Here is a 15,828-nt window from a genome sequence, read left to right as displayed (position 1 = left end):
TAATCATACAGACTACACAATTAGGGTTTAGCCATTACGATCTCGTGGTAGATCAACTCTTGTAACCCCTATACTCATCAAAGTCAATCAAACAAGATGTAGGGTATTACCTCCATTAAGAGGGCCCGAACCTGGGTAAAACATCGTGTCCCTTGTCTCCTGTTACCATCAATCCTTAGACGCACAGTTCGGGACCCCCTACCCGAGATCTGCCGGTTTTGACACCGACATTGGTGCTTTCATTGAGAGTTTCGATGTGTCGTCGCCAGAAGGTTTGATGGCTCGATTAGTCATCTACAATAATGCCACCCTGAGGAAGGTCTTTCTCCCTGGCCAGATCTTTGTGTTCGGCGGCTTCGCACTACGGGCCAACTCGCTTGGCCATCTAGAGTAGATCGACAGCTACGCCCCAGGTCACCAGATTAGTTTTGGAAATCTGGATTATGTCGATGATATCCGAGGAGACTTGATCTTCCAAGGGTTCGCGACCCCAACCTCCGCTCTGGCCTTAAATCCAGAGTGCGTCTCCAGGTCCGAAGACGAGATTCCCGAGCCCGCCGGACTCTCTGTGGCTATTAAGCCTAGTACGAGAGAGCCGAAGGAAGCAGTGTCACCGACAATCATCATGAAGCCGAACTTTTCTTCGAACACGGACCCCGAATCCTCGGAGTCGGCATCGTGTGAGCTCGGCCAAGGAGTTTCCTCCCTGCCGTACTCCGCGAACTCCCTTCTCCCTGGCCGAACCTCGCCTTTAAGCGAGGCTCTGGACTTAATGTGATCCCTTGTCATTACAGAGGGGCAACGTCCGAACTACACCCAGCCCGGACTAGGGGCTGAGAGCGGGGAATTTTACGTCCCACCCACCACCCACTTCATAGCCACTGTTGAAGATTTATCCGACATGCTCACTTACGGTTCCGAAGACATCGACGGTATGGACAACGATGCCGGAGAAGAGTAGGCCCAAAACCCGCCGTTTACCGGACGCTGGACGGCCACCTCTTCGTATGACATGTACATGGTGGATACACCCAAGAAGGGTAACGACGATAACGAGAAAAATCCAGTTGAGGATACACCTCGTGAGATACAACCAAAGCGCTGACGTCAGCGGCACCGCTCTAAATCACGCCGTGGAAAAGACAGTAATACCGGAAATGGAGACGATAAGATTCTGGAGAATGCCGAAGACCCAAAAGCCCCCGTTGAACCAACATCCGAACATGATGATTGGAAGGAGGGGCAGGGTAACCTTGGCGAGCCAGTCGGAGACGAGGACTCGGAGGACAACAATTATGTGCCACCCTCCGAAGACAAAATAAGCCTCGACGACGAAGACTTCATCGTGCCAGAGGAACCTCTTGCGCAAGAACGCTTTAAGCAACAGCTCATCGCAACCGCGAGGAGCCTCAAAAGGAAGCAGTGGCGACTTCAAGCCGAACGGGATACGCTAAATGACAGATGGACTAATGTCATGACAGCCGAAGAATACGACCTCACACGTCTAACTAAAAGCTACCCGAAGCGCAAGTTGTTACCCCAACTCAATGTCGAGGCGTGGGAGCCCCTAACATCAACGCGTAACGTAGCCGATAAACCAGACCGGCCACCGCGTGGTCAAGACAGAGCGGCTACCCAAGCCGAACACCAGCCCACATTACCCCGCCGTAAAGGCAGGGAGACAGTGGCCCAGGATTACACCTACGACCTACAGCAGGACCTGGACACTAGGGCAGGCCTAGCCAGATCAATATATGGGTCAAGGGGACGTGCCCCAACATGAGAGGACGACTATCAGGCCCGGCGTGATCAAAACAACCCCACTCGGGGCGAAAACCGCATAGGGACGTCCGCCAAACTCCGTCGTAACGTCGCCCGTTATAGAGGCGCCGCACACCCCCTATGCTTCACCGAGGAAGTAATAGAGCACGAATTCCCAGAAGGGTTTAAACCTACGAATATCGAATCATATGATGGAACAACCGACCCCACAGTATGTATTGAGGATTTCCTTCTCCATATCCACATGGCCCGCGATGATGATCTCCATGCCATCAAATACCTCCCACTAAAATTAAAGGGACCAGCCCGACACTGGCTAAACAGCCTCCCAGAGAACTCCATTGGCAACTGGGAGGACTCCTTTCGCGACAATTTCCAAGGTACATATGTCCGGCCTTCGGATGCTGATGACCTTAGTCATCCAGCAGCCCGGAGAGTCAGCCAGGAAACTCTGGACTAGGTTCCTAATTAAGAAGAACCAAATCGTTGACTGTCCGAACGCCGAAGCCCCCGTGGCCTTTAAACATAGCGTCCGAGATGAGTGGCTTGCCCGTCACCTCAGCCAAGAAAAACCTAAGTCCATGGCAGCCCTTACCTCACTAATGACCCGCTTTTGCATGGGAGAAGATAGTTGGCTTGCTCATAGAAGCAATAGCACGAGTGATCCTGGCACCTCCGAAGCCAGGGACGGCAATGGAAAGCCACGACGCGATAAAACAAGCGTTGAAACAATAACGCAAGAACCCAAGACACGGCGGTCAACGCCGGATTCAGTGGCCTCAAATCCGGTCAATGGAAGAAGCCATTCAAGGCAAACAGAGACGGTCCATCCAGCTTAGACAAGATACTAGATCGACCCTGTCAGATTCATGGCAGCTGTAATGCCCCGAGACCGATGTGCCAGGTGTCGTCTAGTTATTCGCTGCTGTTTGCCTTGTCGTTGCTTGCGTGTCATGCATTGCATATCATGTCATCACGTGCATTTCATTTGCATACATGTTTGTCTCATGCATCCGAACATTTTCCCTGTTGTCTGTTTTGCATTCCGGCGCTCCGTTCTCCTCCGGTGGCCATTTCTACCTTCTTCTCATGTGTGGGGGTTAAACGTTTTCGGATTGGACCGAGACTTGCCAAGCGGCCTTGGTTTACTACTGGTAGACCGCCTGTCAAGTTTCGTATCATTTGAACTTCGTTTGATACTCCAACGGTTAACCGAGGGACCGAGAAGGCCTCGTGTGTGTTGCAGCCCAACACCCCTCCAAAGTGGCCCAAAACCCACCAAAACCCTCTCCATCATGTTGGTCGTTCGATCACGATCGTGTCGCCGCAAACCGCACCTCATTTGGACTCTCCTAGCTCCCTCTACCTCTATAAATAGACCCCTTCATTTTCGTTTTCGGATCTTTGCCCGAAACCCTAAAACTCCTCCCTCAGCGCCGCCGGACATGTCCACTCCGCCGCCGGACGCGTCCACCCCGCCGCCACATCACCCGGACCAATCGCGCGCCGCCACCTCAGCCCCGCCGCCGCTCTCCTCCAACCCGCGGCCGCCACCTGTCCCAGCCGGCACCCCCGCCGCCGCAGCCCGCCAAGCCCATCACGGGCCCGCGGGGCCCAACCGCCGGTGCGCCGCACCTGTCGTCCCCGCCGCCATGCCCGAGGCCCCGCCTCCGCGCCGCAGCGCCTCGCCGCCGCCTCCTCCACCGGCCATCGCCGCCGACCGCGCCGGACTTCGCTCGCCACGCCCCACCGCCACCAGCCATTGCCGAGCGCCGCCGCCTGCGCCATCTCCGGCCGCCGCCTCTGTCCTGCACCTTCCATCGGCCGGTGACCCGCGCCGCCACCTCGCCTCGCCGCGGAAGGATCCGGCCACCGCGCGCCGACCTCGCTGGCGTCGTCCTCCATTCCGTTCAGATCCGATCGGGGAGTGGGATGAGATCCACCACTCCCCCGATCCAAACGGCTTCGTCCTGATCCGGAACCACCCCGTCCCGGATCTCCTCGTCCGCCCGTTGACTTTTCCCGGAGAGGTTAAAATTTCACTAAGTCCCCGAGATTTCCACGTTTCATATGCCCATGTTCATCGTACCGTAACTTTGCATCCGTAGCTCGGATTCATGCATATAGCATACGAAAATCTTCATCTCAGAGAGTACATCATTTCCTTCCATAGCATCATTTTCATTTGAGTTCTTCTTGATGCCCGAAATGTTGTTAGAAGAGTGCTACTTGAGTTAATTGTCAGATCTGCTACTCCATTTAGATATTTGTCATTTTTGTCATGATTATTGTGTGCATGATATGCCCTGGAGCTCTACATATGTTCTGTTAAGGGTTTTGCCATCTTTCCAGAGGTGCAACCCATGTATTTTTGTGATGTGTGTGGTGACTAGCACAAGCTTGCCAAGTGAGGCACTTGTTAGTGCTGATTTCAGGGACCTAGCATTTCCACTAAGTCCTTGGTCTGTTTATCTCATTATGCCATATGGTCATGTTGTTTCCTAGTGATCCGTGCCTCTTTTGAGGATAATCAGTAAGGATGTTTTGTTAATCTTGTAGTGCTCTATCCATCCATGTCTTTGTTTGCAATTATGGAGCACCCTAGCCTGAGTCAATCGAGCTCTACTTTTGTCATTTCGTGAATCTAGGCAGATTGTCTACTTGTTAGCGATTTTGCCGATGATGTTGTAGTTGATCCTTGCATGCTATGTTATTGTTCTTGCCATGTCTAGCTTGTATTTTGTGTATTCTTGATGGATGTATGCTTATATTGTCATGCCTTGCTCTGTAGTGAGTGCATCGAGCTCGTAAACATGCCTACTTGATATCTGTTTTCAGCATGCTCCAGTTTTCACTAAGTCTGAGAACTGATTATGTTTTTGTCATGTTCACATGCTTGCAATTGTATTTTCTGATCCCTTTTGGCTCAAGGTCACTAAGGGACTTTTGTTAAGCTCTTTGAGTAGCTCCATGCCATGCTTTACTTTGCCATGTTCAGGTCCTGTAGCATGTAGTTTTGTTGCTCCGAAGAGTGCTATCTGATCTGAAATTCCAGACAGGTGTTAATTTCACTAAGTCTGAAATCTGTTTACCATATGCATTTTTGCCATGCTTGTTTGAACCTATTAATGGATGAATTGGCCGTAGCTCAGTGCTAGACTTTTGTTAAGCATCATGAATGGATTCCTGCCATGTATTTTGTTGCCACGTTTGAGTGCTGTAGCACGTTCATCTTGTTGCATTTAGATGGCTACTTGATGTATATCGCAGACCGGTGGCATATTTGAATTGCTTGCCATTTCCAAACCGTAACTCCGATTCCGGTGTTCTTTATATCGTTTTCAAGCGATTTCATCTCATATTTCCAGTGGCACACTTGGATTTCCAAGTTGAGGCCAGGTTCATTCATCTCTTGTCAAATCATGCATATGCATCGCATACCGCATCTTGCATATCATACCATGTTCATGTGTGGTTTGTTTACTATGTTGTGTGCTTCTTTCTGGTGTTTGCTTCTTCGGGTTGGTTCCGATAATATCGTGTGTGTGAGGATCTGTTCAACTACGTCTGTGTATCTTCTTCATGGACTCGTTCTTCTTCCTTGCGGGATCTCAGGCAAGATGATCATACCCTCGAAATCACTTCTATCTTTGCTTGCTAGTTGCTCGCTCTTTTGCTATGCCTATGCTGTGATACCTACCACTTGCTTATCATGCCTCCTATATTGTTAAACCAAGCTTCTAACCCACCTTGTCCTAGCAAACCGTTGTTTGGCTATGTTACCGCTTTGCTCAGCCCCTCTTATAGCGTTGTTAGTTGCAGGTGAAGACTGAAGTTTGTTCCTTGTTGGAACATGGAGATGTTGTTCCTTGTTGGAACATGTTTACTTGTTGGGATATCACAATATATCTTATTTAATTAATGCATCTATATACTTGTTAAAGGGTGGAAGGCTCGACCTTATGCTTGGTGTTTTGTTCCACTCTTGCCGCCCTAGTTTCCGTCATATCGGTGTTATGTTCCCGGATTTTGCGTTCCTTACGCGGTTGGGTTATAATGGGAACCCCTTGACAGTTTGCTTTGAATAAAACTCCTCCAGCAAGGCCCAACCTTGGTTTTACCATTCGCCACCTAGCCTTTTTCCCTTGGGAGTCGCGCATCCCGAGGGTCATCTTTATTTTAACCCCCCCGGGCCAGTGCTTGTCTAAGTGTTGGTCCAAACTAGAGCCACTTGCGGCGCCACCTCGGGGAAACTTGAGGGCTGGTTTTAGCTGTACGTAGTGTTCATCTGGTGTTGCCCTGAGAACGAGATATGTGCAGCTCCTATTAGGATGTCGGCGCATCGGGCGGTCTTGCTGGATTTGTTTTACCATTGTCGAGGATGTCTTGGAGTACCGGGATACCGAGTCTGATCGGAACGTCTCGGGAGGAGGTCTATTCCTTCGTTGACCGTGAGAGCTTGTCATGGGCTAAGTTGGGACACCCATGCAGGGATTTGAACTTCCGAAAGCCGTGCCCGCGGTTATGGGCAGATGGGAATTTGTTAATGTCCGGTTGTAGATAACTTGAACCTTAACTTAATTAAAATGAGTCAACTGCGTGTGTTACCGTGATGGTCTCTTTCCGGCGGAGTCCGGGAAGTGAACACGGTGTTGGGGTTATGCTGGACGTAGGTTGTTCTAGGATCACTTCTTGATCATACTTTTATCGACCGTGCTTTGCTTTCTCTTCTCGCTCTCATTTGTGTATGTTAGCCACCATATATGCTAGCCGCTTGCTGCAGCTCCACCTCATACCTTTTACCTTACCCATAAGCTTAAATAGTCTTGATCGCGAGGGTGCGAGATTGCTGAGTCCCTGTGGCTCACAGATACTTCCAAAACCAGCTTGCAGGTGCCGTTGAACCGTACAGATGACGCAACCAAGCTCAAGGGGGAGCTCGATGAAGGTCTTGTCCTTTGTGTCATTTCGTTATAGTTAATCAGTAGTGGAGCCCAGTTGGGGTCGATCGGGGACCTTGTCGCATTTGGGGTTCTTTTTTTATTTTGGTTCCATAGTCGGACCTTGAGTGTATTTGGATGATGTAACGCTGTATTCATGTAATTGTGTGAAGTGGCGATTGTAAGCCAACTATGTATCTTTCCCTTGTGTATTACATGGGTTGTGTGAAGATTACCTCACTTGCGACATTGCTTTCAATGCGGTTATGCCTCTAAGTCGTGCTTCGACACGTGGGAGATATAGCCGCATCGAGGGCGTTACAGCAGCCCTGACAAATCCGCCAACCATACCAACAGAAATTGCTGGGTTTTCAAACAAGCCGGCAAGCTCAATGCCAAACACAAAGGGAAGGGGCCACCCAGTGACAGCAAAGACGAAGAGACTCATCAACCAAACACTGGGGGACAGAAGCAATTTCCCTCCGAAGCAAAAACAGTAAATATGCTACACAATACGCATATCCCTACAAGGGAGCGCAAGCACGCACTATGAGACGTCTACGCCATAAAGTCGGCCGCCCCAAAACTTAACCCATGGGTGGCCTGCCCGATCACTTTTGATCGCAGGGACCACCCGACCAATATCTGTCATGGAGGTTCAGCAGCTCTGGTCCTCGACCCAATTATCGACGGATTCCATCTCATGCGGGTCCTTATGGACGGCGGCAGTAGCCTCGATTTACTTTATCAAGACACTGTCCGCAAGCTGGGCATTGACCCCTCAAGGATCAAACCCACCACAACTACCTTAAAAGGAGTAATACCCGGCGTCGAAGCTCACTTCACGGGTTCAATCACACTGGAAGTCGTTGAGGGAGTCCTGGACTAAGGGGTCCTCGGGCGTCCGGCCTGTTAGCCATGGGCCGGACTGATGGGCTGTGAAGATACGAAGACCGAAGACTGCACCCGTGTCCGGATGGGACTCTCCTTGGCGTGGAAGGCAAGCTTGGCGACCGGATATGTATATTCCCTTCTTTGTAACTGACCTTGTGTAACCCTAGATCCTCCTGGTGTCTATATAAACCGGAGGACTTAGTCCGGATAGAGGACTCATTATCATAGCCATACAAGCTAGACCTCTTGGGTTTAGCCATTACGATCCCGAGGTAGATCAACTCTTGTAATACTCATATTCATCAATATCAATCAAGCAGGACGTAGGGTATTACCTCCATAGAGAGGGCCCGAACCTGGGTAAACACCGTGTCCCTTGTCTCCTATTACCATCGACCTTAGACGCACAGTTCGGGACCCCCTACCAGAGATCCGCCGGTTTTGACACCGACATTGGTGCTTTCATTGAGAGTTCCACTGTGCTGTCGCCAAAAGGTTTGATGGCCCCTTCAATCGTCCATAATGACGCTGTCCAAGGAGAAACTTTCCTCCCTGGACAAATCTTCGTGTTCGGCGGCTTCGCACTGCAGGCCAATTCGTTTGGCCATTTGGAGCAGATCAAAAGCTACGCCCCTGGCCATCAGGTCAGATTCGGAAGCTTGAACTATGTTGCAGACATCCGTGGAGACTTGATCTTCGCCGGATTCGAGACCGCGGTAGCCACTCCCAGTAACCCTGATGATCATGACCTAAATCTGTCATCAGGCCGCATCCAGGAGATTGCTCCTATAACCGCCCTGGCCCTAGATCCGAAGCAAGCTGCGCCACCCAAGGACGGGAGGATCAACCCCACCACGGAGGCCACATATTCCACGACGTTGGAGCCGCACATAGACTTAACCTCTCACGACGTCTTTGTCAGCGGAACTCCGGACTCGTCTCCGGCCGTAAGTTCCGAACCATGTGAGCCCGCGGACGCCGAGCTTGATCGTTTATCGTTCTTCGAATTCAGCGCCGCAGACATCTTCCAGCACTCGCCTTTGGGCGATGTGCTAAACTCGTTAAAGAGCATGTCCTTGACAGAGGACTCACAGCTGAACTATATCCGGCTTGAACTAGGGGCTGATGGTGGAGAATTTTTCTTCCCACCCGCCACCCACTTTATAGCCACGGTCGAGGATTTGACCAATGAACTTGATTACGACTCCGAGGACATCGACGGTATGGACGATGATGCCGGAGAAGAAGAGGTCCAGAACCCGCCGTTCACTGGACGCTAGACGGCCACTTCCTCGTATGATGTATACATGGTGGTTGCACCAAAAGAAAACAGCAGCGATGACAAGGAAGATCCAGCTGAGGATAAACCTTCCGAAATACAATCCACGCGCCAGCGTCAGCGGTGCCGCTCTAAGTCACGCTGCAGTAAAGACAGCAACACCGACACAGGGGAAGATAATACTCCAGAAGGTGCCGAAGACAACGAAGACCCAGTTGATACAGCTAATGAACAAGATGAACGGGAAGGCAGGCAGGTTAGCCCTGGTAAACAGGCCACACACGAAGATTCGGAGGACGATAACTACCTTCCACTCTCCAAGGACGAGGTGAGCCTCGGCACCGAGGATTTCATCGTGCCTGAGGAACCTCTTGAGCAGGAGCGCTTCAAGCGCCAGCTAATTGCCACTACAAGGAGCCTGAAAAAGAAGCAGCAGCAGCTTCAAGCTGACCAAGATCTGCTCAATGATAAATGGACCGATGTCCTAGCAGCCGAAGAGTACGGCCTCAAGCGCCCAACCAAAGCTACCCAAAGCGCAAATTGCTACCTCAGTTTGACGAGGAGGCGCCGAACTACATACCTCCATCGTACAATGCGGCTGACCGACCACCACGTGGTCGAGACAAAACGACAACTCACGGTGAACACCAGCCAACCCTGCCTTAGTGCACAGGTAGATGCAAATTAGCCCACAGTCATACATATGACCTCCGGCAAAAGCTGGAAAATAAAGCAAGACATACTAGATCAATCTACGAATCACGAGGGCGTGCCTCGACACGCGATGACGGCCACCTATTCGGACGTGACAAACTTAGTCACGTGCTGGCCGAAAACCGCAGACGGACTCCATCAGAGCTACGTCGCGATATGGCCCGATATAGAGGTGCCACACACCCTCATTGCTTCACTGATGAGGTCCTAGATCATGAATTCCTAGAAGGGTTCAAGTCCGTAAATATATAATCCTACGATGGAACCACGGACCCCACAGTGTGGATCGAAGGCTTCATTCTCCACATTCATAAGGCCCGCGTCGATGACCTCCATGCCATCAAATACCTCCCTTTAAAACTCAAGGGGATAGCTCGGCACTGTCTCAACAGTCTGCCTGCAAATTCCATTCGCAGCTGGGAGGACTTGGAAGAGGCCTTCCTCAATAACTTCCAAGGTACATATGTTCGACCTCCAGACGCTGATGACTTAAGCCACATAGTACAACAGCCCGGAGAGTCCGCCAGGAAATTCTGGACTAGGTTCTTAACTAAAAAGAACCAAATCGTTGACTGTCCAGATGTTGAAGCCCTAGCAGCCTTCAAACACAGCATCCGCGACGAATGGCTCGCTCGCCACCCCGGCCAAGAAAAGCCAAAATCCATGGCAGCCCTCACGACACTCATGACCCGCTTTTGTGCGGGTGAGGACAGTTGGTTGGCCCATAGCAAAAACAATGCAAGCGACGCCGACACCTCTGAAGCTAAAACTAGCAAAGATAAGTCTCGACACAACAGATACAAGCGCCGAAACAACAGTGATAACACCGAGGGCACGACAGTCGATGTCGGATTCAGGGGCTCTAAGTCCGGTCAGCGGAAGAAGTCGTTCCAAAAGAGCAATTCAGGCCCATCCAGCTTGGACCGCATACTTGATCATCCGTGCCAGATTCATGGCACCCCAGACAAGCCACCCAATCATACAAATAGAGATTGCTGGGTTTTTAAATAGGCTAGAAAATTGAACGCCAAGAACAGGGAAAAGGGATCGCAAAGCGAGGATGATGACGAAGAGGCCCAACAACCGAACAAAGGGGGACAGAAGAAGTTTCCCCCTCAGGTTAAAATGGTGAACATGATATACACTACCCACATCCCCAAGAGGGAGCACAAGCGTGTGCTCAGGGACGTCTACACGATAGAGCCAGTCGCCCCAAAATTTAACCCATGGTCGTCATGCCCGATCAACTTTGATCGTCGGGATCATCCGACCAGTATCCGTCATGGTGGCTCAGCCGCACTAGTCTTAGACCCAATAATTGATGGGTTCCACCTGACTCATGTCCTTATGGACGGAGGTAGCAGCCTTAATCTGCTCTATCAGGATACAGCGCGAAAAATGGGCATTAACCCATCAAGGATCAAGCCTACAAGGACTACCTTTAAAGGAGTCATACCAGGCGTAGAGGCCCATTGCACGGGCTCAATCAAATTAGGGGTTGTCTTCGGCTCTCCGGACAACTTCTGAAGCGAGGAGTTAATCTTTGATATCGTCCCATTCCACAGCGGTTATCATGCCCTGCTTGGACGAATCGCGTTTGCTCGATTCAACATAGTACCACAGTACGCTTATCTTAAGCTCAAGATGCCCGGTCCACGCGGCGTCATAACAGTCAACAGAAATACGGAGCGCCCCCTCCGTACAGAAGAGCACATAGCTGCCTTAGCAGCAGAAGTACAGAGCGGCCTTCTCAAGCAGAACCTTAATTCGGCTGCCGAGCCCACAGACACCGTTAAGAGGGTCCGAACTACTCTGGAGCAGGAGAGCTCGGCTCGTCAGGAGCTCGACTAGCAATCCGTCCTCGGTGCAATCCTTATTAAGTGGTGGCATTCATGCCGCCCGTACATAACTACGCACTCAAAATCGCATGGGCATCAACGGAGGGATAGCTAGCTGGTGGTCCGTAGTACAGCTCAACCGACATCGGATACACACATACTTTCACCTTTACTTGTTTCCTTTTTCAGGTCTCAATCCCACAGGAACCATCTGATGGTCTGGTCATCTGTCCTCTTGAAGGATAAACACACCAAGACGGCGAGAAACGCAGACATATGGGGGACCTTTTAGGTGATTCCGTTAATGATAACTTTACCTATTTTTCAGGACCCACATGCAGCTCTCCCTTGGTTTCGGCATGTAAAATAGCCTATTGCTCACCGCACTACCTGTATCAATGCGCTTTGACGTACTAATTAAATTACCATGAGAACATTTTGCGTCTGGAGCTGTAGGACTCCAACTTTTTACCTTTTTTGTTTTCTTTCTTTTTCTTTCAGCTCCCCTGCGGATAATCCTATCAGGTAGCACCTGTACACTTTGGTACGCTTGATGTTTGCCAGGGGCTTCATAGCACCCCACATTATGGCAACAAAAGTCCGAACACTTCTTATAAGTACAGTCCGGCACCCCGAATTTAGCATTATATGCATTGGCTCCGAATCATGTCTTTGGTCAATAGTTGGGTTGCCCTGCTCCTGTGCTTGCTACCTTACGTTCCGCTATATCGGCTATGGTAGTAAAGGGAGAACTACTGCGATTGTGCCTTGGTTTATTCAAAGGAGCACCTCAGTAGAGAAAGCCAAAAATTGACTGTCATGATGTAGCGAGAGCCGGTCAGCTGTTCGGTGGTTACAAATTGTTAGAGATTTCTTCTGCACTACGCGAAGGATTGGTACTTACCAATCAGACACTTATAGCACTCTAGTTCGGATACTAGGGGTTGCACCCATGTTTTTATTGTCGCACTCCTATGGCTAAGTGAGGGCGTTACAGCCGCATAGTCTGGTTGCCTGGTTCGTTGCGCTAAACAACTCCTTCAAGGACCATCTAATTGAATCAAGATTGTTTAGATTCCATCCCGAACACCTCCGTACTACCTACGTGGGGGCAGAAGCCGACGACTGGTTAACCCTCAGATTTTATACAACACGGCTGCACAGGAAGTAAAAATTAAAAAAATAACAAGTATTATATTGCATAAATACTTTGTTTTATCATACAAGGCAGAGGGAAATCACATACATTCATTCAAAGATAGTGTCCTTCATACAGTGATGCGCAACAATGCGGGATCCCTCTAGGACACCATCAAATTACAACTCGGGTCGGCGGTGCTCCTTGCCCTTAGGTGGCCCCTTAGTCATTAGCTTCTTGGCATCCATCTTCGCCCAATGCATTTTGACGCGGTCAAAGGCCAACCGTGCACCTTCGATACAGACAGACCTATTTATAACCTCAAGCCGGGGGCATGCATCAACAAGCCGCTTCACAAGTCCGAAGTAGCTGCTAGGTATCGGCGCGGCAGGCCACAGTCGGACTATCAGCTCCTTCATGGCTAGCTCGGACGCCTTGTGTAGCTCGACCAACTATTTCAGCTGGTCGCTGAAGGACACCGGATGTTCGGGCACAAGGTATTGAGACCAGAACAGCTTCTCCGTAGAACTTCCCTCCTCGGCTCAATAGAACTCGGCAGCGTTTGATACACTGCGCGGCAAATCCGTAGACGCCCCTAGAGAGCTCCAAATTAGGGTAAGTAAAAGGAACGCTTCCTTCACAGACTTGCTTTGCATAATGAAAGCCTTACCCGCCGCGATCTTCCAAGCCGCCTGGATTTCCTTAAGGGCGCTCTGGGCTTCGTCTCGAGCCTCCTGTGCACTCTGGAGGGCCTTCGCAAGTTCGGACACTTGCATCTTAGAATCACGCTCCAAGGACTCGCACTTCTTGACGGTGTCCTGGAGCTCTTGTTGAACCTCGCCGACCCGGGCCTCGTGCTTCTCGCGTGCGATGTGTTCCTTGGCCGCTTTGTCCTCGGTCTTCTCTAATGCCTTCTTGAGGGCCGCCACCTCGGTCGTGGCCCCTAATAAAGTTCATGGCACTTTAGTCAGCATAACCCATTCATCCTTCCTAAACATACACGCAGGTTACTGCATACCTTTGCTGTCCTCCAGCTGCTCCTTCATGAGACCGAGCTCTTTCTCGGCCCGCTCCAGGTTCCGCTTCAGACCGGAGACCTCCGCAGTATGAGCGGCAGCAGCCAGCAGTGATCCTGCTTATTCACATAGACATATTATGTTAGACTCCTGCGAAAATCATTTTGATCCCCCGTTTGGCTTTTCCTTTCTGGACACCGAACAGAGCATCAGGGGCTACTGTCTACATTGTGATATTTTTTCTATAATTGTTACCTCAAAGCCTGTTAAAAGGCTAGTGCAGGCCTCGATCAGTCCGCTTTTGGCGGACTGAACCTTTTCGATCACCGTACCCATAAGGACACGGTGCTCATCCACAATGGCGGCGCCTCGCAGCGCTTCCAGCAGATTGTCCGATGCCTCTGGTTGGACAAAGGTCATCGGTGGAACAGACACACCTTCTCCTTTCGGGGAAGGCCGTTCGCTGGACTCTGGAGCCGTATAGGTCTCCGGAATGGTATTCGGCTGAGGGCCGAAGAGAACTTGGCCCCCACTACCAGTCCCCATGGGGGCTTTTTCCCCCATGTGTTCGGCAGCCGAGGAGTCATCCTGCGGCGCCACCTAAACGATTTCTAGAATCTCCCCCTGTCCTAGGAAGACCCTTTGGGACGCCACCTCGTCATCACCCTTGGGTGAGGTAGAATGAGCGGGCGGCGGAGACATGCTGGCCATCTCCTTTGAGTCTAGCGAATTCTTTGTCGAGGATCGCGGGGAGCCGTCACGGGCCGGACTGTAATGGCATAGTTTAAACATATTAATATTATAAACTGGAAAGGCCATGTATTTGGAGGTGCATAGGGTTTTGGTACTTACAAGGCAGCCCGAGGCTTGGTCCGGGGCATTCGCTCCGGACTGCTTTCAACATCCCATGCGAAGTTATCCGCAAGGGAGCCCTTCCCCCTCTTGGGCGCTTTCGCCTCCAGATTCATGGAGGCCTCTCTTTTCTTCTTCCCCCCCTCCGGGGGGAAGTCACTTTCTTCTTCCTCCTCGCCTCGTCTTCGGCGACCGAAGAGCCAGTCTCATCTTCGGACGACATGTCCGAAGCTCCCTTTCGGCAAAGGCCGCTCCCGCTCCCTTTGGCCGTCTTCTTGGCCTTCTTGTCAGGCACATCATAAGGCGTCGGAAATAGCATTTTCGTTAGGAGTGGGGTTTCCTCGTCTTCGGTAAGTGGAGCTGGACAATTAATCCGCTCCGCTATGTCGATCCAGGCCTGAAAATTGATAGGAAGGCTTAGACTCCTTCCCAAAATATGCCAGTAAAGGCTATACCTTGAATACATGAAAGAACTTACCGAATTGGCCTGGAGCTTTAAGCTGAGCCCACGATCTTAGGTCGTGGGCGGTGGTGTCTCGCCGGCCTTGAAGAGCACTTTCCAGATATCTTCGTGCGTTGTGTCGAAGAGCTCTCGTAGCGTCTGACCGGATTGAACTCCCACAAAAAGCAAGCCCAGTGTTGGCACAAAAGGATCCGGAGAATGAGCATAACCTGGATCACGTTGAAGAGTTTGATCCTCTTGGTTAGTGATGGTGTCCTAGACTAGGGGGTACTCACCACGTCATCTCCCGATCTGTTAGATTGGGCCGAGGACCCCCATGGCCGTATACTCATGGGCCAGTTCGGACAGCTGCCGCATACATGGAAGATTCCACAAGACTTGGTGATCAAGACAAGGACTCCTCCCCACCGGCGTACTCGGCTAGGACTCTTGTTATCCTAGGCCTTTGGTGCATTATATAAACTGAGGCCAGGCTAGTCGATAGAGAATATATACAACAATCATACAATAGGCTAGCTTCTAGGGTTTAGCCTCTACGATCTCGTGGTAGATCAACTCTTGTAATACTCATATCATCAAGAACAATCAAGCAGGACGTAGGGTATTGTTGGGGAACGTAGCAGAATTTTAAAATTTTCTATGCATCACCAAGATCAATCTATGGAGTCATCTAGCAACGAGGGAGAGGGGAGTGCATCTACATACCCTTGTAGATCGCGAGCGGAAGCGTTCAAGAGAACGAGGTTGATGGAGTCGTACTCGTCGTGATCCAAATCACCGATGACCTAGCGCCGAACGGACAACACCTCCGCGTTCAACACACATACGGTTGGGAAGACGTCTCCTCCTTCTTGATCCAGCAAGGGGAAGGAGAGGTTGATGGAGATCCAGCAGCACGACGATGTGGTGGTG

The sequence above is a fragment of the Triticum aestivum genome, chromosome 4A (genome assembly GCF_018294505.1).
Source record: "Triticum aestivum cultivar Chinese Spring chromosome 4A, IWGSC CS RefSeq v2.1, whole genome shotgun sequence".
Classification (NCBI taxonomy): Eukaryota; Viridiplantae; Streptophyta; class Magnoliopsida; order Poales; family Poaceae; genus Triticum; species Triticum aestivum.
The sequence above is the reverse complement of the archived record's forward strand: the minus strand, read 5'-3'. Positions refer to the sequence as shown.